Source organism: Camelus dromedarius, chromosome 4, assembly GCF_036321535.1.
Source record: "Camelus dromedarius isolate mCamDro1 chromosome 4, mCamDro1.pat, whole genome shotgun sequence".
Lineage (NCBI taxonomy): Eukaryota > Metazoa > Chordata > Mammalia > Artiodactyla > Camelidae > Camelus > Camelus dromedarius.
Genome location: NC_087439.1, coordinates 63258005 through 63282487, shown reverse-complemented (window position 1 = coordinate 63282487; position 24483 = coordinate 63258005). Strand labels below are relative to the sequence as shown.

The following is a 24483-nucleotide window of genomic DNA, read 5'->3' as shown; positions in this document are numbered from 1 at the left end:
AAGGCCTGGTTCCACAGAAACATATAGCAAGGAGATAATCACATTTGCTATGAACATATAAAGCATGCACATACACTTAATTTCATTTAAATGAGATTTTTCTTTTGGACTTAATAATTTACTCTATTTTCCACATATGTAAGTAAATCAAAATCAAAAGATGATAAAGGTAACAATTTTATTTTTAAAAATGATATTTTGTATTGTAAAACAAGCTGTTCTTATTCAGTAAATTTTCTACAGAATTAAAACTTGTGCCATAAGCCCTCATAGATAATACCATTTAAAATACAAATACTGAACAACTTAGACTGAAACATTTATAAACATATGTAATGAAATATAAACTCTTATTGATATCAACTGGGTCATTGTACAGTATTCTGAGATACAATGAACTGTTAATAAATGATCTAAGTCTGCTATCCTTAAGAAGGTGGTTCTTATTCATGAATGTACATGCATGTATGTTTTACAGTTTGTGTATATGTTGATATTGTTTCTGTCTTCTAGAAGTCAGTTTTAGTTTTTACCTCTCATGGCTTACATATCTGCCTTAAAAATTTAATGCACCAGCTCTACCATTTAATGCACCAATTCTAATCTTCAGCAGACTGAGAAACTACATTATGAATCACGTAATAATAGTATGCAAAGTTAAAAAATGAAATATGAGCAAAACTTTGAGTAAGTTACACGATATACACCGAATGCAAGGCAAGATACAAAGTGTAAACTTTGAAGACACTAGAAACAGAGCTTAGTAATGATGTCATACATACTTTTGTGTGTCATAAACATAGAAATGACAAAGAAGACATAATGCCTGATGTGGTACTCAAGGGAATGGGTTTTGGTACAGAAAAGAAAAAAACAAAGTCTAAATGGGTTTATTCTAACCAATCAGGGCCCCTTAAAGCTTGGTTTTGTCCATGGACACATCAAAAATAACAAAAGTCTGAATCTAAAAGCCTTAAAGAATAACATGGACTTTTATCCATAAGTGGAAGCTCATTATAAAATCAAAAACAAAATACAAACTCTTCTTGTCTGGATTTCTAAACCACATCAAACAGTATATTTTCTAGAAATACTCTTTTAGAAGTGGAATTGTGTGTCCCTCTTAGAGATATATTGAAGTCCTAACTCCTGGTACTTATGAATGTGACCTTATTGGGAAATAGGATTTTTGAAATAAGGTTAGGTGAGTACATTCGAATAGGCCCCAATCCAATAAAATCAATGCCCTTCTAAGAAAAGGAAAACATCATGTGAACCTAAAGGCACACAGGGAGAAAGCCATGTGATCACAGAGGCAAAGATGGCAGTGATGCAGCTACAAACCAAGGAATGTCAAGAATCAATGGCCAAGAATCGATGGCCAACACCAGAAGCAAGGAAAGACTCCACCCAGAGTCTCGGATCAAGCATGAGCCTACTGACACCTTGATAGGAGATTTCTAGCCTCCAGAACTGTGAAAGAGTTATTATTGTTTTAAGTGATCTAGCCTGTGGTATCTTGTTATGGAAGCCCTAGAAAACCAATATACAACCTTCAGACTATTTCTTTCTGAAATCTCACATTTAAAGAAATGTTAAAAATCACTTCCGCTCTCTAGGGCTCTATCAGCTTATCATGTTGTTGCTGCTTCTCCATTTCTCCCTCTGGATGCCAAGTCCCTCATACATCATGCTGCAACTCATTTGTTGCCCTCAAGAATACAGTTTGTGTAATGGTAAGGATGGATACAAAGATTGCTAGAATCCTGAATGTCTATTCTCTACTTCCTTCACAGTAACAGACTGCACAATTTCAGCTGGGCTTGTGGACCAAATAAAGATTACATTTCTCTGCTCCTCTTGAAGGTAAACTTTACAAGGGATTAAGTTCCGACATGTTGTCTGGCACCTTCCCAGAACTTTATTTAAAACATGGTTGGAGCCAGACTTTGCCTCCTTTCTTCTTCACACTTTCCTCCAGTCTGCTGCCTGGCATAGAGATGTGATGGCTTAAACATGAACCACCATCTTGGACCGTAAGAATGAAAAGATACACTCTAGAGTTAGGCTCGGAAACGAGTTAAAACAAACCAGGATTTTCAATCAAATCTGTCTAGTTGTTTAGTAAAGATGTTTATTATCATTAACATCAAGATAACAGTGAATTTTGGGCCTAGCTCCTAAAGTATGAACATGGGAAGGATTAAATTCTAATTAAGTTGCATGCTTTTGACCTTACTCTGTCTGTTTTTTTTTAACTGAATTTATTCCAATTGTATCAAAACTACAAAATCTCTCTTGATCATCTGAACATTTTACTGTGGAAGTAAACATTTTACTGTGGCTTTGTGGAAGTTTCCCTTATTAGTAAAACTTACAAACACTATGGAGAAAGAAATTTTGATTGATAAGTACTGTAATAGTCAACACAAGGAGGAGAACCAAAAGCAATTGATTCCTGTATATGATCCTTATTCATTAAGATCAAAGTCCTGCTATTTTTTCAATATTCTCTAGAGACTTTCTGAGAAACACCCTTAATCCATGATCTTTATTTTATTGCTCATGGTAACTTTATAAATTGTAAAATGTCTCTTGAGGAAAAGAACTATTGTATGGGTTTATGAAATATAGATTTCAATTAGTTTACATTCCAAGGAGGACAAGCTTATATTTTAATGCAACTACTGATGAGGTAATTAAGCATCGATTAATAAACTTGCTGAACCATTTCTAAAATATATATAAAGCCATATTGCAATTTATGTATAGCTTATGTTGTACAAGTTTCTTGCAGCTGGAAATAAAACCCATACTTTAATATCAATATATAAAAATCAATATGTAAACATCTAAATGAAAGGCTTCTAAAATATTTACTGTATTCTGACCTTTTCTATAGAAGTTTAATCAAACTTGGGGAGAAAAATCTATTAATATTACTATAATAATTATGTAATTTTACATGTTTCTCATTCTGCATATATGAAATGTATACCTATAGAATTATTATTAATTATTACTACAATAATCTGTTTATATAAGAAACCTACAAAGACTGTAAACACTTTGAAAATAGGTGCAATATATTAATCATTATTTTGTATTTCCTGAGCTATATAGCACAATGCTTCACAAGAAATTATCATTTAATAATATTAACTTAATTGTCATTACAACTTATATTCAGAAAATGACCCTCAATTCAGAAAAGTTTCCATTGCTCAATAAATGATCAGTTATATTTTGTATATACTACTTGAAAATAGAAAATTGGAATAAGTATATTTAAAATAGTTCTCAACAACAACAACAAAATCATCCAATAAACAGAAAATCTAAATAATCAGATTACTATACTCTCTAAATATTCTGGTCTTTGGAGTTTTTACTCCACACAGTTGCAATAAAGGAAATATTTTTTGTTTCAGTAAGGCTTTCCTGTATATTGATGTTTGATTCAAACCCTCTCTAATCAATAATATATTCCTCATAACTTTTATCTTGAAAGATGGACTTGATTTTAAAAGAATGGTTTGGATAGATGCATAAAAATCATCTGTATTTCTCTTCATGAAGCCTCCACTGAATGCCTCGCAACTTCCATTTGTCAATCGATTTTACAATCAGGCAATGTATACAAGACAATGCTTAAACCATCAAGTTTCATTGATTTCACAAAGCTGTTTATCAAACAGAATTGAAAAATCTTTTTCACTAGCCAAAACCAGTTTAACAAAATTCAGCCCCCTTTGCCAACACTATTATAAAGTCCTTAATCTATAGGCTTACAATAATCAAGCTTCAAAAGTCCTGAATTTACATGTGCTCCCTAGAGTTTTCATTTCAACTGTAACTCCAGGAGTAAAGCGGTATGTGAGGCCTTAATAAAATCACCAATTATTCTATTTGGTATTGATTCTGTTATAAATACGGCTACAGCTGCAAGCATGGGCTTTTCAGATTTACGTCCAACAGTGAGTGAACTACATAATCCTCATTCAGAAAAAAATTAAGACTATAATTAGGAGTTTGTAGCACTAGGAAAAGGTTGGTTAACAAAATTATTCATTTATGCATGGGGCAAATATATATGAAGCACAATGAAGAAACATTAACAAGATCCGTATTAAAAATCACAATTGGGCTTACTGTGGCTGTGGAAACCAGCAATCCTTTTGCTTACTCAAGAATGACAAGAGAGAAAACAATAATAAGAATTAAATCAAAATTCTGCCTAATTTTCACTTAAATCCCTATGTCAGATATTAAGAAATGAATAATTATTTATTTAGCACCTGCTGTTGACCTAGTATGATAGAAAAACATGTATTGATTAAAATGCCCAAGGTCTTTTGTAAGGGCTCATGCAGCTGTACAAGGCACATAGTGAGGAAAGCAGCAAGCAGTATACATATGCTATGGATACATTGTGTGTGCAACATTCAGGGACTGTCTGCATAAAAAATATCTGGTAACTTGATAAAAGTTCTTTGACTTTTTTATGATCTGATTCAATACTCATAAGTACTTTTTTCTTTCAGAAATGTTATAATAAATATGCTTTAGTTTAATGCACATTGGTGGACATTAAAAATCATTTAAAATATAAAACACATAAAGAGAATGTAAGAAGTAGCACACATTTTCAGTGACTACTGAGTACTATTCTAGGAACATGAAGATGACACATTTTGGCAGTTTCGTGTTCAAAGCATATTCTGAAAGGGGGCCAAATTGGCTACTTCCGCGACTATAGTCATTTAATCCAAGCCACCAAGGCAAGAGCTCCCCTGGATTTGACAGTAGCCTCCTGACATCATGGATCCCCTTTCTACCCTGTTACTACTTCACCCAGAGGCCAGAGCGATCTTTTTAAAAACACGAATCATTCACATCGCTCCCTCACTGAAAACAGTCCTTGGCTTCAAATTACACTTATTATAAAATCCAAACTTCTTACCAAAGCCTGGAAGAATGTGTATTCAGATCTTTGCTCAATGTCACTCTTTCAGACAAGCCTTCTGTGACCATCTTGTCTAAAATAGATACCAGGTTCCTATCCATCATGTTCTTGTCTTCTTTGCCTTCTTTATTCCAGTTTTACCACTATCTGAAATTATATTATACACTTTCTTGTTTACTTATTTATGTCTCTGTATTAGAATGCAAGCTCCTTCCTTACAGGCCCTTTCTCTGCTCAGTGCCTAGAAGAGAAGACACATACTGGACTTTCAGTCAATATTTGTTCAATAAATAAAATGGACTTTGGAGACATAATAAGCCAAGATCAAATCCTGGCCTTTCTATTTTTAAAAGCTGAATGAACTTGAGGAAGTCACTTCATCAGTTGGAATCTCTGTTTCTGTGCTGAGTGTTCTTAACAATAAGCCCAGTTTAGAGGTGAAGAACCCAGGACCTGAAGCCAGGTGTCCAGTATTAAAATTTAGCACAATCAGTAGCCTGCAATGTATTCTTGAGCAAGTTACTTAGACTCTGTGTCATTCTATTTCCTCATCTGTAAAATGAACATAACAAACCACCACCTCATAGGTCTGTTGTAAGGATTAAATGAGTGAATACATGTAACTTGCTTTGCACAATGTTGACTCATTGATACAGCTCACTGTTAGCTATTGTCATTTATTCAAATATATAGTATATAGTATGTGTATATTATGCAATATATTAAATCAAATTAAAATATAAGGCTTGCATGCTGAGGTACTGAAATCAGTCTGATATAAAGGAATGAGCACTGGGCAAGGGTAGTGGAGGTCAGTACTCCATTGCTCCAACACTTTCTAGCTGTGTTAAATGGGACAATTATTTTCTTCCATTGAGGCCAATTTTTTCTTTATGTTTCTGCCCAGCTCAAAAATTCAGTGATTGCATTTATTTCTAAAATATTTAAAATCTTTTTCAGTATTTAAATGAAATTGCATTTATTTCTAAAATATTTAAAATCTTTTAAAGTATTTAATGCTCTACACTAAGTAATGGGTTGCATTCAATGGATGCTTTTGAGGAGGTCACACTGTGGTAACATTATATGAAGTTATAAAGTTAAATACTCATCAAATTACCCACAAATCCCATTTATAGGTACATCAGTAAATAAATGAAAATCATGTTCACATAAAAATGTGTACATGGATGTTTATAGGAGCTCTACTCAAATTCACTAAAACTTGGAAACAACCCAGATGTCCTTCGATGGGTGAATGATAAACTATGGTATATCCATTTCATGAATATTATACAGCAGTAAAAATGAACAGATGATTGATATCAACATAGAAAATTCCCAAAGGTATTATGCTGACTGGAAGAAGCCAGCCTCAAAAGGCTACATACTATATGATTCCATTGGTATCGCATTTTGAAAAAAAAGGCAAAACTACAAAGCACTGAGAACAAATCAGTGGTTGCCAGAGGATGGGGTTCAGAGCATGAGTGTTTGACTGAAAGGTCATGAGGAGAATTTAGGAGGTGAGACGGCAGATCTCTTGAAATACTGACCAGGATGGTGATTACATAGATCTACATATGGGTTAAAACTCAGAGAGCTGTACAGCAAAATGAGCCAATTTTACTGAATGTAAATTAAACCACACATTCAAGTTGGCTTGTATGTTTCATGGAGTTAAATATGCCCCTTTATGTAAATCTTACTATTTGTTTCTAGGCATTTTATGCTTTTGCCCTCTTCTGAAAAATTTTAGTTAATTTTTTGAATTGTTTATTGTTGTTACATATTTTTAAAAGTCTTGATGACATGTTTTTCCCTCAAAACTTGGTTATATTGCTAAATTCTTGCAATTCCTAGTTATTTTTCTTAACTGAGTTTCTTGATTTATCTAGTCTTCAATCATACTATTCTATTTTGTTTTCTTGGTTGGTACTGCTCAGAATTTCTAGGCTAATTGTTTTCAATTAATAGGCATAATAGTAGTCATTCTTATCTCTTTTCTAACCTTTACAGAAATGCTTTCCTTAACTCAGCGTATATTTTGTCATGTTATATGTTCTAGAGTCTGGCTTTACTAGGTTTTAATTTCAGACTTGAATATTGAATACTGCTATTCTTTGCCCTTAATTAATGCCAATTAATTTTGCATTAATTTTGAAATGATTTATGAGTGCAAAATATTGAATATTCTCATATTCCTGAAATGAACCACACAGTAATCATACATTATTCCATTAATATACTTCTAGGTTTACTGTTTTTTCTTTTATTTGTACTATTATTTTAATATTAAAAATACCTATCAATGATTTAAAAATATTTGTATCAGATGTCATCACACCCAAAATGATAAATAATGGAAGTGGGTTTATATTTTAGAAATTTTGCATTCTATATAATTAACTCTAAAAGTATTAAAGAAAAATAAAATTAACACCAAAATAGAAAAGACTGTTTTATAATTTACATATATCTGTAAATAAAATATTTTCAATCTCAACATCAGTATCCTTTAAAAAAAAAATATGTGGCCCTATAGTGTATTCTCTGAATCTTTATCTTCTACCACTATTATTATTGACTCTCAAAGTGACGAAACAAGGAATCTGTTGAAATTAACTAAACCATGTTCTAAATGATTCTTGAGCCAAATGAAAAGGGCATTTGGCATCACAGACCTTCACTAATAGAGTTGTAGCTAGGGAAGACATAGGCATTCCATACGGCAGACTGATGAAACACAAGTCCATAGACTATATATACTGCTGCGTGCTGCTCCATCTAAAATTTAATTGAGCTGTCATTTTACCTCTTTTGTATACTTACAATAGTCTCTAAATGCCCTGAAAAATGCCTAAACAGGCAAGTTATATTGCAAAGGGAAACAAACGCATCATTGGAAACTACCAAAAAATGACATAAAAATTACACATGATTGTCTCTTGTTTATTAATGACATGTTTTGTGAATAGTCTACTCTGGTCTTCCCAATGTAATACGGTATACTAATTTTTTTTATTTTTTTATTTTGTATTTCAAAGATAGATTAGTAAAATTAAAATAATTACAAATCATTTTAAATACATCATATGGATCATCAAAAACTGACTTGTAACTTGTCAAATATAAGTTCTAGTTCCTGTTCTTTATTATCTACCTTTACATATTTTACTATATTTTTTCTTAAATTGTATCTCATAAAATTCCTATGTTGAAAGTTGACAAACAGAAAGACTTCACAGATATAGAAATTACATTTCTGTTATCTATTCTTAGATAAACTAATATTCTCCTTACCACTGTCTTGCCACAATCCATCCCCCCCACACACACCCTTTGTATCATTCTTTCCTCCCCGTTCCCCTCCCACACACAGGGTCCTTCTTATTTACTTTGTAGTATTTCACTTTCTGTGGAAGTGCTAGGTCCTTAACTTCAATGTAGGTACTGGACTTGACAAGCAATTAAAGCAAACACTTTCCACTCATTAAGGCTTGCCAAATTAGTCATCTGCCATCTGCCCTGTCATCTGCTCCTCCTTGAGGTCTCGCTGTGAATCTGGATGCACTCACTCAGATTAAGAGGGACAGTGTAAACCTCCAACCTGGTGAAATGCCAGCAGGAGCTAAGTATGTAAACATTAGCGACCGTCTTTCTTCCCTAGATTATCATGCCTTCAGCCACCCCCTTGCATGTAATAAAAACCAGTCTGTTTCTGATGCCTTTTCACTGTGAGCCCTTTGCTATTCACTGTAATTAAAGTGACAGTTCCTGGGATGCTTTTTTCCAGTTAGAAGTACTTTAAAAAAAGAATCAGACTAGATGTTCCTAACCTAAAACTATGCTCACCCATCAGGCTGGTTTCCAAAGCACTGATAAAGATGAACATTAAGAAATGGACTTTGCCCTTTCTATTGTACTAGTGGCAGAGTGAAGCTCTCTTTCTCATTCTTTCCATCAGCAAATGTTTACTTGGGTGATAACATGTAATAAGCACTTTCTAGGGGCATTCAATCAAGCTATGCCAGCAAAGGGCAAAATTGAGAAACAGCAGGAGTGACATGCTCCTTTATAAGTGCATTCTTCTCTTAAGGCATTCTCTAGCCTGGGGCTGCTCTAGGGCAATTAGTGCCTTTGCGCAAACGCACTAAGATGTCCCTCTTCTGGGTGGAACAAAATCCATGCCAGGGCACATGGCTTGGCCATCAGAATATGGGCTGCTTTTTATTCCCATCTGTCTTCTAGTCCACATGTCTGTTTGCAGTGCTGGATTCCATAACGGCAAACAGAAGCCCTGGTCCACTCCACTGTCATCCATCCCAACTGGGTCATTCAAGGTCAAGTTATGTCTATATAAGTAATAATCTCCTCAAATCAAAAGAAAAGTGTGCTAATGTTAGATTTGGCGTGAGAGGAAGTGGCAATGCAGACAACCAAAGATCCTTTAATGTATCTTCAGAGAATCTACACTCAAAGCCTAATCTGAGATCACCTTTCTAACAAAGGGTTTTGGAAGTTTCAGAAGCCAATTCTTAGTCTTATAACCCTCTTGGGTGATGAACAAAAACACCTGTCTGATACTGATACAGATGATATAATAAAATATGTCACATTAGAATTTATTTTAAATTGTTTTCTCATAACCCAAAGTCTATTAGTCTAGAAACCATATTCTATAATTTCCAGTAGGTTGATCCCTCTAAAAGAGATTCAGATGAGCAGCGGGTTGTATTCTTACAATATACTAATTATAATTAGGTGTTCAATAAGGAGATAGCCATCATTAGGAAAATATCTGCCAATCATTCATTTGTTCTGTCTTTCATTTATTCAACCAAATGCAAATGCAACCACAATATATGGGGTTTGGGGCTAAGTGTGAATGAAATAATAGATATATAAAATCTGTGCCTCAAATGTATAATAGTTTATGTTCTAATATAAATCCTCTATAAAATTTTTAGAAATAAGAGTATACAAATGTAACTTGCTCAAAGATAATTTTTTACTGACTTTGTGTCAATGAACAAGATTCATAAAGTCAAAATTCACCTTATCCAAAATAAAGTTACGAATTAGAGGGAAAAATATATATATTACTCTGAATTATAAAAGGTGGACATCACTTGTGAGAAGCAATTTTCTGAGAAGTCTTCCTTGGTAACAGTAGTAAATGATGTTACTAATATATTCAGTAACACCTACATCTGAAGAAACACTACACCTTACAAACATTTTATTCAGTTAGCCAGGTTTGTACACATCTCTTCCTAGGTCCTTATTCACTTGCCAAAGAGGGCAAAGAGTAATTGTTATGACAGAGACTGGACAGACATATCTTTTACAACTATATATTTCAATTAAGACTGATTTTCAGTCAAGCCCCCATCCTAGATGACTTAATTACTTTGATTGAACATGTGAGTTTATTTTATTTTTTTCATATATTTCTTATCATAGTTTTGAGATATTATCAAGACATCATCATGCTAATATTACTAGCATCTTCCCTACTCAGTCCACAATCTTAAAGGGTTAGTTAACAGCACATCAGATACTACATGGGCAGTTGTGTAATTTGAAATGTTTTTCCATGAAAGTTTCACTAGCTATGGATTTAAAAATCTGATATCCTTTGGGATCCTATTTTCATTTCCTTTGTGTGTGTGTGTGTGTGGTGTGTGTGTGTACACCAGAAGTGGGATTGCTGGATCATAACTATTTTTTATTTTTTTTGAGAAATGTCCATAATGTTTTCTAAAACAGAGAGTAGAGTTGTGGTTACCATGGTCCGGGAGGTGGGGGAAATGGGGAGAAGTTGATTAAAGGATATAAATTTCCAGTTATAAGATGAGTAAGTTCTGGGGATCTAATGTACAGTAGGATGATTATAGTTAACAATACTGTATTATATATTTGATAATCCCTAAGAGAGAGAAACTTCCATGTTTTCACCACAAAAAAGAAATTGGAACTTTATGGCATTATATTGGTGTTAGCTAACCTTATAGTGATAATCATTTTACAGTGTATAAGTGTACCAAATTCACACACTGTATATTTTAAACTTACCCAGTATTATATGTCAATTATATCTGAATAAATTTGAAAAAATAAAATTAAAAAATTTTAAAGAACTGATATCCTACTTGGAGACTTTATTATAAGAGAGCAGCACTTAACAAAATCTATAATAAGATATTGAATGTAAAAGTTCAATTTTTTAATGGAATCTGCATCATTCAGTATAACACATAAAGAATACTAAGGTGATATTTAACAACTGTTTTTATTATTACTGGACATGACCTCAGAAATGTCTTTTACATTTAAGAGAAATACTTAAAATACATACATGAGTATATATGATATGATATTGGATAAGGATATGATATTTACTACATACTGACACACATGTGAACTCCTTTTTCAGAATAGGGATATGATATTTAAGAATATGATATTTACTATGTACTCATACACATTCGAACTTCTTTTTCCTGTTGTGATTTTGTCAAAAACTGTTCATGTAATGATAAATGCATAAATGTCAAAATGTATTATAAAGCTCCTTCATTTGTTTTACCTAAGACAGTTTGGTAGCACTGGTATCAAAACTATTACATGCAACACTAAGGCATAGGAGTTTTATAGCATCAGGTTTAATTTTAAAAATAAAGAATAACCTATGATTTCCTTTGTTTATATAAAATGAGACTGATATAAGAAAAAAGACTTGAATTATTAAAAGACAAATCTGCATTGTCATTTTAGTTTAATATGAGTCTTTGAGAACCTGTGCAAATAAACAGAATTTCTCCATATTGTAGAAATAAAACAAAATTATTTATATTTGTATCTGGCAAGGTTCATATGCACAAAAATATTTTCTAGAATAAAATAAAAATTTTAAACTAAATTACTTACTGTTTACTTAGAGATACAGGTGGACTGGAAATATAGACTACTATTTTTAATCTTATCATAACACATCAAGGCACAAATTTGATTTTTTTTAAAAAATCTGAATCATGCCTTTTCTGAACATGATTCATTTTTAATTCCTGACACAAAAATAGTATGTATTTTAGGATAAGTTATACAAACAAGCATCTTTCATTACAGAATTCAGGTTTCTACTGACACTCAGCCAGGATAAAATAGAATCAAGTCTCTTTTACATTCTTTGCAAATGTTCAATTTTCAGACGTATTTGCCACCTGATTAGACCTTGTAAAGAAGTCAAAGCAAATCAAATAGAATTTGATTCTAAAGTGCATTGCTTTTTTGAGGAATAAGTCTCATGTAGTTGTATGATTTTTATTGTGATGATTTCTAAAAGGCAAAATAAAATCCCTTAATAAAATTAATTATTTTTTAAAGGTACTTTTTTAAGAATGGATGAATCCATGGATGTGCATGTGTGTGTAAAAATATTCACTGGGAAGGAAAATGCTTTTCCTCTGATTAGAACATTCCCAGATGGCATTCATTTTCCTTTTTTGTTAACTTGTAATTTTTAAATGTATAAATTCTATAAAGCATTCTTGTATGTAAAAAGTGAATTTTAATTCAAGAAGGAGATATATTTTTAATTGTAAGACAGGCAAGACATTCATTCTATGCTTTGCAATTTCCTTTATAGGAATGTGCCTACTAATTCAAATTACTGTTAATACCTTTGATAATCTTGGAATTTTATAAATATTAGTATTTTATATAAAAACATGATCTATATTGATTATTAGTATAAACTTTCAAGAAATTTTATGGTAAATCATTTGAAAGAAAAGTAGAAAAATTATATTACTCTAAAGATAGAATGTTAAGAGCTACCTAGCCATCTATCAGGGAAAGTCCAATGGCAAACCAATTTTCTACCAGAGTTGAATAGGAAATACAATTGTTTGTGTGTGTGAGTGTGTGCACATGTGCTCGCACGTGTATGCTATGTATATAGCTACATCTATATATATATTTTATGCATGTACACATTATATACTCATTCCAGTTTTTATATATTCTGTAGGTTCTTCTCTAGTTCATACTATTTGATTTATACAGAACAGTGTGATATTGCTTCTATAATTTATCTCTTCTAATTTTATTTTTAAATTACATTACTATGAAATTATTAATATGACATATATTCTCCTTAGGATCAGTAGTCCTTTCCATCTGTGTATTAATACTATCAGAAATTCTTTTAACGGCTTTATATACATGTTATTTAATTCACGTAGCAGTCATATTAAGCACCTATTATCATTATTACCATCATCTCATTTTTTTTTTACAGATGAGGAAACTAAGACTCAGAAAGTTAAAAAATATAACCAGAAAGTTAGCTAGTAGAAGAGCAAGGAGTCAAAATCAGTTCCGATTTCATAAGTAGTTACTCAAAAGCATAGTACTAGTTATTTGATATCTACAAATTCTTGTTTAGAATTGTTTGTATTCAGTGTTAGTACATTACAACCAAACAAAAATGTCCATAAACAAGCTGAAATGTTTACATGCTGAGGACACGTATGTTCTATAAATTCAGAACCGTGTTATACTATTACTAATTACTCCTTATGCCAGAAGTCCATGGTGGGCGCGACAGGTGAAAGTCAGGCTTTAACACCATACAGGAGCTGCAGAGCATGACAGTCTCAACAAGTTCAAGTCAGCTTTGTAACTGAATGAACCTGACTCCCCTTGTGACTCACGTCCTTCTCATTTTCTGTTCCACGTTGGATAGAACAGGTACAAATGCAGCCACGTTTCCCATAATACTTTTTAGTGTTGTTACAAATGGGCCTAAATTAAGTGCACATAGAAAGTCTAATACTTTAACTTCTAATATCAAATCTTTTCTTTTTTTAATTAGGAAAAAAAATTTTTTTAAAGAAGGCTTATCCACCCCGAATCTCCAACTTCCTGCAACTTCCAATCTTCTTATCTCAATAAATCGTTCTCCTTTCACCTAGTTACTGCGGTAAAAATCTAGTCATCTGATTCCTCCCTTGTATTATTAGGCCACAAAGTCACACACACACACACATCCTGTCAGCTCTACCTTCAGAACATCTGTGGGTTCCTCATGACCTTCCATCAGTGCCCCTGAATGGCTGCCCCGGCTCCAAGTCACCTCAGTCTGTATCTGAAAATTGCAGTAGGCTCTCATCTGATGTTCCTGCCTTCCTTCTTGTCTCCTTAGCTCTAGTTTATTGTATATCAGATATAAACAATTTTATATCTTTTAACTCTTCAATCAGATCATGCATTCCCTTTGTTCAAACATCTCCAGTGGTTTCTCACGTCAATCAGAATAAATGTCCTTATCCAGCCCTACAAGACACTTACACAATCTGAAACCCTGCTACTTTTCTGATATCATTTCATATAATGTTTCATTTCCTCACTAAGATCTGACCCTGGGGATATTCGGCTTGTCTTTGAACATTTCCATAAAAGTTTCTAAATACTTGTTACTAATTTGTGAATTTATCTTGCAGAGCAGCAACAGACTGGCACTGATCTGTGTATGATACTTTGAATAGCACTGTTCTAAATCATTAACACTTTATATTACTTACCACCACCTGCCATATCATATCTTTACTTAGAATGTTACCTCTATGAGGGCAGGGACACTGGTTCACTGCTATAGTTATAGCATTTACAAGCATTTGACCCATAGAAGGTACTCAATAAATATTTAATGACTGGATGAATGGATGAATAGATGGGTGGCTGTTGAAGTGTTGGAATTCTGCCTAGAATTCCTAGCTTACACGTAACTTGCATGCTATATTTGATGACCAGAATGTTAGCATCACAAAGATCTTTAGATATCATCAGTCCAGTTTGTATGTACAGAGGAGAAAACAGAGACCAATAAGTTGAAGTGCTCAACAAAGATTAAACAGCTAATCAGGAGCAGATGTGGAACAGGACCCTTCCTTCACAGGCTATGCCCAAATGGCACAGCGCCTCATGTTGCACAGGAGGCTTCGAGAAACTGTCCAGCTTTATGCAAAGGTTTCCCAAGCACAGTGCTGTGTGGCCAGGAGGAAAGCTGTATCATGAAACTCAGCGTGGGTGCTTAAGAGCATCTGGCTACACAGCACTTGTCTATTATATAACTGGAAAGTAGACTTCGAGCAGTATCTTAATTTTTTCAAGATTTGGTTAAATGAAGTTAAATGTAGCTTGTTAAAGGAAGCATTGCTTTTCTAAAGAGAGTCTGTTTAACAAAAGTATGCGTCATATGTATAAACTAACCAATATTTACATGATAAATAATTTTCAAATTGTTTTTATTGAATTATATATTCAAGTCATACTTTAATGTACTCCTGAAACTTGTTTTCTAAAAGAAGCACATGAAGATCATTTTGTAAACAAATAATCTTTTTTTTGTAATGGAAATAATCACCTCTTAATTTGACTGTTTTGTAAATTATGATTTCAAAGATCATGTTCACGTAAACATATGCACACCCACAGCTGCACCTAACACTTAATCAAAAGTTTAATGTCAGTCGATTAGAATATTAGGTTATTATTATTACAGCTATTATTATAGTTAATAACATTTACAAAGTGTTGAACACATTACAAAGCAGTTGTATTCATACTAATTTTTTTGATCCTAAATTCTTTGAGGGATGGTTATAAGAGCCAAAATTATTAAAATAATTGCCAGGAATCCAAACATTAGGTACCTCGGAAAAAAGGAATTTCTAATGGATATTCTGAAATTGTTTGAGTTAGAAATGAGGTGGTAAAATTTTCCGCTATTACCAGATATCTTTTCCTTAGTATTGTGTGTGATTCACAGAGAAGGAATGGAAGAAAAGGGGCTGAGTAAAAACGGATTGATTAAATTTTTCTATACCCATGGAAAAAGTGGGATTTACTAATAAGATCTTCAACTGACTCTATTATAAGCCTGTTTTCTTCTTTGCACTTTGTTCAAATAGAAATTAAGTAGATACAAAAAATTAACTAGAGATAGATCAGGGGTAGAAAGCAAATTTGACCACTGTTGCAACTCTGATTTATTTCAGTAGCTTAAGGGATTTTGTTGGATGTCAGTCAATTATTTTTTTCAAAATTGTGATTTTTACTTTGAACATGAATTCTCAAATACTATGTTTCACTATCATTTGTACAGAGGTGGCTTTCTTCTTTGGATATTATGTTAAATATTACTCATTCTTTATTACCTCTCAAATCATATTCTTTTCACTTACTTAGTATTCAAAATTCTCCACAACTTGAGATCCTGCTACAGTACTCATTCAATCTAATTCAAAGTTATTTTTTGAAATAATCAAAAGATGGTTTATTACCATCCATCATTCAACTTACTCACAGTGTTTTTCTTTATTTTTTTTAGTCCATTCATTTACATTCATTTCATTTCACCATGAATCCTGCCAAAATCTGACAAAATTCATATCTGTCATCATCTCCAACATCTGCCTGGAGAATTTTCTTCCAGAAAGGGTCTGAAACATTCATTCAATTTACATTTCCCTAAAATTTATCCTCAAAGATGTATTATATTGTTATTTGCGTGGCTATTTCAGCCTTGTTTTACAGTGTGTGCACCTTGGTTCGCCCCTAGATGATGAGCTAGCTTATAGACACTTCAGACTCCATATTCTATTATTTCTAGTTAAGGGGACCAGACAGAGTACATACATCATACAAAAAGTACTAAGTAAATACTCTATAAAGGTGTGTAGATTTAAATCCAGACTTACTGTGATCTACGGAGAGCAGACAATAATAATAAAATTAAGAGGTAAAATAATACTGAGTAAGACGCTGGACATAATATATCTTAAGTCCAGAATGTTATTTTTTTTAACTTCTAGTCTAAATATTTATCTTGAATTGTTTAACAGTTGATATATCATATTCGTATACCACTTCAGTAGAATTTAAAAAAAATTTTCCTTTAATTGAATGCTTATTCAGCAGCCTTCTATAAATTTAAAGATATCTGTTTTGTAATCATATATCAAAACTTTCTGAATGCTTCTATAAAGATATGAATGCCTACATAAAAATGTGTCTATTATCCATGTACAGTAAGTTTAAAAACTGTGATGAAAAAAAATCCATTTGGAATACCAGACACTAAAGAGAGTTTTATAAGAAGGTTTTCTCAAGCCACTATCCTCTGACTCAAAAAGTTTAAATGGTATTTTTATTTTCCAGACATAGCTAGACAAGTGACTGCATAACTACTGTTCACTCATCTACTATTAAAGTCTCTTTTTACCTCATGATTATATGATCCTGTTCCTCAATGAATGGTATTTGGGTACCAACTGTTGTAAATTTCAGGCTTGTCTAGTATAAAATTAACTTTCTTCCAGGATCAAAAGTATTTTGCATGCTATTCTAGAATGACTTTACCCTTATAAGGACTAAAGATAAGGGGAAAATACTTGTTTATAAATGACTGATGTTTATAAATTAAAGCTTTTCTCTATATGTCTAGGAAGACTTCCTGTGATGAAAAAAATAAAATAAAAATAAAAATAAACTACAGGCCAATCTACTTACTCTTGCTCAACTTGCTACCTAATGCAGCTGACACCTGAAACTCAACAGCCAGTGTACACGCTTGGTTCTGCTCACCAAGCCCAGAGCCAGGCAGCCAGCGCACAATAAGGAAAAGCCACTGAAGCTCTTTCTCCGGTGCTTTCTAAGCCATGTTTTCCTGTTGCTTCACTTTGCCAATCTGTTTCAGAATTTTCAGGCTTCTGCTTATAATACTCTCTCATTCTTAAAACTGCACCCTTATTGATCTGGCTCCCCTTTGGAGCACTGCTCTGGAAACACTGCTTGAATTGACCCTACCTTAGCTCAGGCTCAATGTACTTGTTTCCACTCGACACCTCCTGATTCCCCAAGAGCCCAAGGGACATAGCCCACTTGTGCTTCCAGTGTTTATCCACTAGGGGGCCAGGTTCCTGCTGCCTTTCTCATAAAGGAGGTCTCACGGAAGCCTGCAGTTGCATTTAGCTTCCCATTTCCCTAGCATCTTCGTATTATTGCTTGACTTAGCTCTGGCCTATGTCTCTTTCAGCCTTAAAAAAATTAGCTGAGATAAAGAAATAATTATTCATTCTAGTGCCAGTTACATTTTTAGACTGGGCTGCTTAATGACATTAATGCACACCATGTCTGTTATCCTCAACAGTCACGGACTGGGAACTGCCTTGCTGGTTTTTCATTTGATTCTCTGCCTTCTGTTGCACCCTGTTTTCAACCTTAATATTAAATAAATAGCCAACACACATGTGCCAAAAAATGTTGACGATAGAACTCTAGAAGCATATGGTACTAAGTCAAAAAAAAAAAAAAAAAACAATTCTTAGCTAAGTAATGATTCTTCATTTGAAAATATGTACTATTGCTTCTTCTTTTTGAGAAGTCAGTGCACTTGAGGGCCAAGTGTCGCCCGGGGACTTCAACTTGCATAAAGCAGTGTGTTGGCTCTGAAGCAGTGAAATTCCATAGCAACGCCAGCAACACTTAAACTTCTCAAGGACTCCTATTTTATTTATCTCTGAACTGCTAGGGGGCTTTTTGCAGAAAAGTCCCTAACTACTGCAAGCACTCACTCTATTTAATGTTATTTAATTAACATTGCACAAACACCAATTCTGTGTGTGCAGTGAAGTCTGTGCACTTCCCCGGATTTGCTTTCTCAATAGATTTGGAAATGCAGCTGCAGAATAGTGCCAGACTTTCCCTCCCGGCCCTCCCTCAAAACCTGAGGATCCCTAGTCCAGATGACATTAGTTAAAATAGGATAAAACTGTTCTGCAAACAGGATAGAGGGAAGAAATATCTGGGAAAAGTTAGTTGGTATTGAAAAGCGCTGCTTGTTGTTTCTGTTGTTTGCCCACTTTTAAAACAAGAATTATAATTATAAAATAATTGGATTTCTTCATAATACAATACATGGGCTTAGACAACCTAGAGTCATTTAAAAGTTAGATAAGTGATCTCTAAGGTTACTGCTAGTTCTAAAATCCAAAGTTCAAAATCATCTAGAGAGCCTCTAAGTAGCACTCAGTCATGGGGCATCAACTGAGAATTATTATTCCTAAAGCACACAGATTAAAACTCTAAAGAATGCATTTCAGAGTTTACATAGAAAGGAGAATCCACAAACTACTCTCTACCTACCATAGTGCACAACTCTAAAAATCTTTTTGTAAACATCTGAGAAATAAAGAAAAGAAGCATCTTCTCAGGCAGAATTAAACAAATTGGGGATTATGTACTGCAATTCTCCTTCGGGGTGTAAGACTTCACAGAAATAAAATCACATCCACTAAAATGAAATCCTGTTAGCTCGGAAAACATTGTAAAGTTTGGCTTTGCTCTCATCTTCTGTTTGAAGCTCATCACTAACCCTCAGTTGGGGAAACTGACTTCCCAAAGTGCAGTAGCAGAAAGTTCCTTCATATTTGCAGTGGTGAGGAGGCAACATCCTTAATCTTCTCAGGCCAGTTGTCTTTCTTCTGTGATTTGTCAGTCTTCGCTTCTCTTTCTGTTTGTAAGGTATGCCAAACAATCATTGTAATAACAGAGAGCTAAGTTGTGGTCTGCACACTGTTTACTGAATTAGGTGTTTTTTCTTTTTCTCTTTTTTTTTTTTTTTCAGACTTCATGTTGGAATTTGCTTTTATTAACGAAGAATACGTATTCCTAAACTTTTTTAAAGGTTCTATTCTATTATTCAGTGTATCACCAGGGGGCAGCATAATTTCCAAAGAACATTCTTTTGATTTAGAGAAAAGTTACAATGACATCATTGGCACCAAACTGTCACAGCTTTAGGCAAACACAGCATTAGTCCAGTTTTCCCCCTGCAATGAATATAGACTAAAAACTAGCTGGATTCAGGGAATTTTATCTCCAAAGAGGAAGATGCATGTGAGCAGGTACTTCCAGCACATCTGGTAAAATCCAGGAGGGGAGGAAGAAGCATCACTGGGTGTGTGTGTGTGTGTGTGTGTGTGTGTGAGAGATCTCTGTAAGGTACAAAAACAAGCAAGTTGTTATCATTTTCAGAATTTCATTGCAGTTGAAAATAAATGTGAAAGGAAAACATATCAAAGGGCATCATTTCCTCTTAATAACAGGAGAGGGAATCCTAAGAACTGCAATCTACTCGGTACTTTGCAAAGTCCTCGGGATGAAGGTGGGATGGAGAGGTAAAGCAAAAGGGAGACATTAAAGATAAAGGAAGCATACTCGCCGTTTAAAGGAATTTATAGATCAAACACACCACAATTTGATAAACAGTGACTGTTCACATATTATCTTATAATTCAATTGTTACATTTTGTCTTTACTTTTGATTTGCCAAATTCATACAAATGATCCACAGAGGAGGCAGATTATCATTCACTTGCCTTTTTTCATGCCTTACCTGTTTGTAAACCCTCTAATCCCTGCCTAAAGTGTCATTTTCACATATCCTCACACAGAACTTTTATACCATCAGGCTCATTACATGACTTCTTTTTCTTTTAAGAAATATTTATTGTTTTTATGGATTCATAAAATGAAATGGGTCATAAAAAGTTAAAAGGTGTTGTAAATTTTACTTGAAAATAAACAACTTATAAAATCCAATGATACTTGAAGACAAGAAAGTCTGCAACTTTGCACAAGGGGGGGAAATATTTTGCTGACCTACAGAAAGACAGACAGAGCAGCACAGGCGTATATGCCACTGAAGATGTTCCACATGTCCTATTCTAATGGTCAGAGATACCAAGATGTCCTTATATCTAAAGAAATGAAACATATTCTTATATTTAAAGGAACAAAACATGTACGCACACACACACACACACACACACACCCTTCCATATCCCTGCTTTATCCTTAAACAATTCAATGCCTTTTTTCTTTTACCCCCAAAAGGAACTGACTCATTCAGTCTCTCTCTCTTTTTTTAATTTCATTCAGTAAGCACCTATTTTTAGCATTTATGCCCCTGCCTTTAAGAGTATTTTGTTGGAGAGACAGACACGGCAACCCATTATTCCAATGCAATTGGACAGCTGTTTCAGCACTCCATGAAGTACCACGGAAATAGGAACACAGAAGTCAGAGACAATAAGCTCCTGCAGGGCAGGAACTGCATTAATCTTGTTCGCCACTTTTAACTTCAGTGGCTAAAGAAACACTGGGTGTGCAGAAAGCACTCAGACTAATACGTGTTCATGTATAAAATGCCCACATGTGCCCAGAATCAGAGTTGGAGATGAACCTTGCAAAACTAGTGTGTTAGTTTCTTAGTGCTTCCATAATAAAGTATCACAAACTGAGTAACTTACAAAAACAGAAATTTACCCTCTCAGCTCTGGAAGCTAGGATTTCAAAATCAAGGCGCTGGCACGACCAGAGTCTATGAAAGACTCTATGAAAGGATCCTTCCTTGACTCTTCCAGCTTCTGGCATCCCCAGGCATTCCTCGGCTGGTGACAACATAACTCTACTTTCTACCTCCATCTTCACATGGCATTCTCCCCGTGTCACTGTCTTTACATGACTGTCTTCTGATAAGGACGCTGCTCACATTGGGTTAGGAATCTGCGACTCCCATATGATCTCATTTTAACTAATTACATTTGCAATGACCTATTTCCAAATAAGGTCACATTCTGAGGTATTAGAAATTAGGACTTTAATATAGCTTTTTTAGGGGGACACAATTCAACCCACAACCGCTAGTAACAGTAATGTTCTCCTCTTCCACACTTTCACTTTTTCTTCCCCAACCCCCCTTGGTCTACCTTTCTTCCTCTAAGATGAGCTCATTTTGAGACTCTGCTGAGGAACACAGACTCCGCTCATACCTCTCCCCTCCCTGAATTACCCATTATGCTGCTACACTCATTCTGCTTATGCTTGGTTTGGCTGTGCTAAAGTCATACAAATCACCATCATTTACAAGAGCTGCTTACGTTCATGCCTAATTATTATGCAGTAGAATAACAATTATGCATATCATTAAATCCATGTGAGATAACCTTCAGTGTAAGTTTTATTTGATTACGGCACTAAACTCTGTTCATGCATGCTTGGCCTCACAGAGACTTGTTCAGGAAGAATGGTTGTCTCTGCCACTTAAAAATAATGACAGTAATATTGACCATAACTCTAACCTTTTCCAGCTGAAATACTGGTCCCCCAACTTGCTACCCACCTTGTGGAAGGTTACTACAATCAAGTCTGGATTAAATAAAATCAGTATTTCATCTATCAGGTAGGAAGGAAAATGGAATATTTTATTCAACACTTTTAAGCTTTCTAATTTGAATCTGTTTTCCAGAATGACAAGATATATATATATATATATATATATATGGATTCAGAGTATAAAGAGTGTTCTATTGTTCTTTAGTAAATATACTTTGTTCTAATCTCTTGATTAAACTTTCTAACCGTAGAATTTTTTTAAAAAGTGTTGTTGGCATATAACAGTATATGTGTTCTATATTCTGCTTTCACTTGTTTCCTGGATTACTTTCATTCATTTTTAAAGTCTATAATGTGGCAGTGTGATACAGAATCAGCAATGCCGATGTATTCAGCATCAAATAAGTGCACAATATCTTGGCATGCACTCCATATACACCACCTCATTTAACTGTCTCATGAGTTTAAATAGGTGGGCATTTTAAAATTGCATTTAATTTTTTTAACTCTAAAAGTAATACATATTAATTTTAGAAAAAATTAAGAATTATAAAGTATTAAAAATAAAAATAATCCCTATTTGTACTATCTGGAAATAGCTACTTTTAATATTTGTTAAGAATATCAGGGTTACTAATTTTGCAAGCCCTGAGTACCACCCTTATTCTAAGCAATCTTGGTCATTTCATTCAGATACATCTAAGTGGGGATGCACAATGTGCTGTAGTATGATTTTTAGTTAAAATTATATCACCTACATTTGCTTATATTAATAAAGTTTTTTTTTTTAACAGATCATATGATTGCATTGGTTTTTGAACCTTTAGGTCTACTTGGATTTCTCAACTTTTGTAAAATACAGTTAAGAGCCCTGGCTCTAGCTTCGGACTTCCTGTGGTCAAATTTTGTTCCACTCTCTACTACTTTTGCGACCTTGGGCTAATTACTTTACTCTGGCTCAGTTTTCTCTATAAAAGGGAGTTAATAATAATATATTATAGACTTACTGTGATGATTAAATAAAGTAATCCATGTAGTTAGGCATAAATAGTGGCCAGCACATCCTAGGGCTCAGGTACGTGGTAGTTGTCAATTACCAGATTTACAGAATGTATTACTTTCTATTGCACCACCTGCTGACTCTTCTTTCTTTATTCTTTCTCTCTGGACTTGGTTTTCAGTCTTCCTTGCAACTAACTCTTCCTTTGTCAGCCATTTAAATAGTTTCCTGTAGGACTTAGACCCTCCTCTCTTATTCTACATCCTCTCCGTCTGTCCCTGAACAATCTCATCTACTCCAGTGACCTTCATTATTACCCATTTACGGGCAGTGCCCATATTTCTACCTTCAGCCCACATCACTCTTTCTGAGCTTTTCACCCATCCATCCAACTGCCCAGTGCACATCTCCATTCAGAAGTCTAACAGCACTTCAAAAACAACAGGTCCAAAACTAAGTGTTCTTTTGTCAAAATGAGCTTCTCATCCTCTCGTGATTCCTCATTCAGTGAATGACCACCGGCAGCACTTTGCTACCTCGGTCAAATGTGGAGTTATTTTCCACTCAGCATTCTCCCTCACCTCCTAGTACATACATTAACAAGTCACTGGGATTCCATTTCTAAAATTGCTTTTATTGTCCTTATTCCTCTGCAACCCTACTATTACTACTCTAGTATATACCCTTATCATCTATTGTCAGGATTGCTATAGCATCCATCTAAACAGAATCCGTCCAAAGCATTTTTGCATACTGCCATGAGACTTTTTTCAAAAATAAGACTTAAAAAATATGATCATACAGCACCTTCTACTTAAAACCTGCCAATAGCTTCCCTGAGCTTTGCTGAAGACTTAACAGCCATGCATCATCTAGCCTCTCCTTTACCTGTCCAGCCTTACCACTCCACCTTCCCTACCCCTAAATCCACTCTCACCCAATCAGCACTCTTCGTTCCTGCCATCCTGAACTTCTCTCAGCTTCTCTCACCTTCAGACCTTCACACTCTTATCCGTGCAGAGACACTATTATCTCTACCCATTCTTCACTAAACTAACTTCTTACTCAATCTTCAAGTCTCAGCTAATGGTCAAATTATTTTAAAAAAGCAAAATCCATGGTTATAGTTCTTGAGTTTCACTAAGCAACTAAATGCCACATTATGATTAGTTGCACAGAAAAATGTTTTTAAGAACAATGATGTATTTTTAAACTCAATGGAATGAATGATCTCCATTGTCCTTGTCCTCATTCCACATAAAATGTGTGT

General features: G+C 34.2%; 1 protein-coding gene across 4 annotated transcripts in view; it reads right to left on the bottom strand.

Moving 5' to 3' along the window:
- The window catches only part of ERBB4 (erb-b2 receptor tyrosine kinase 4), a 984076-nt gene that overhangs the window by 613765 nt on the left and 345828 nt on the right, over positions 1-24483 (bottom strand). The gene's annotated exons all lie outside the window — the stretch shown is intronic.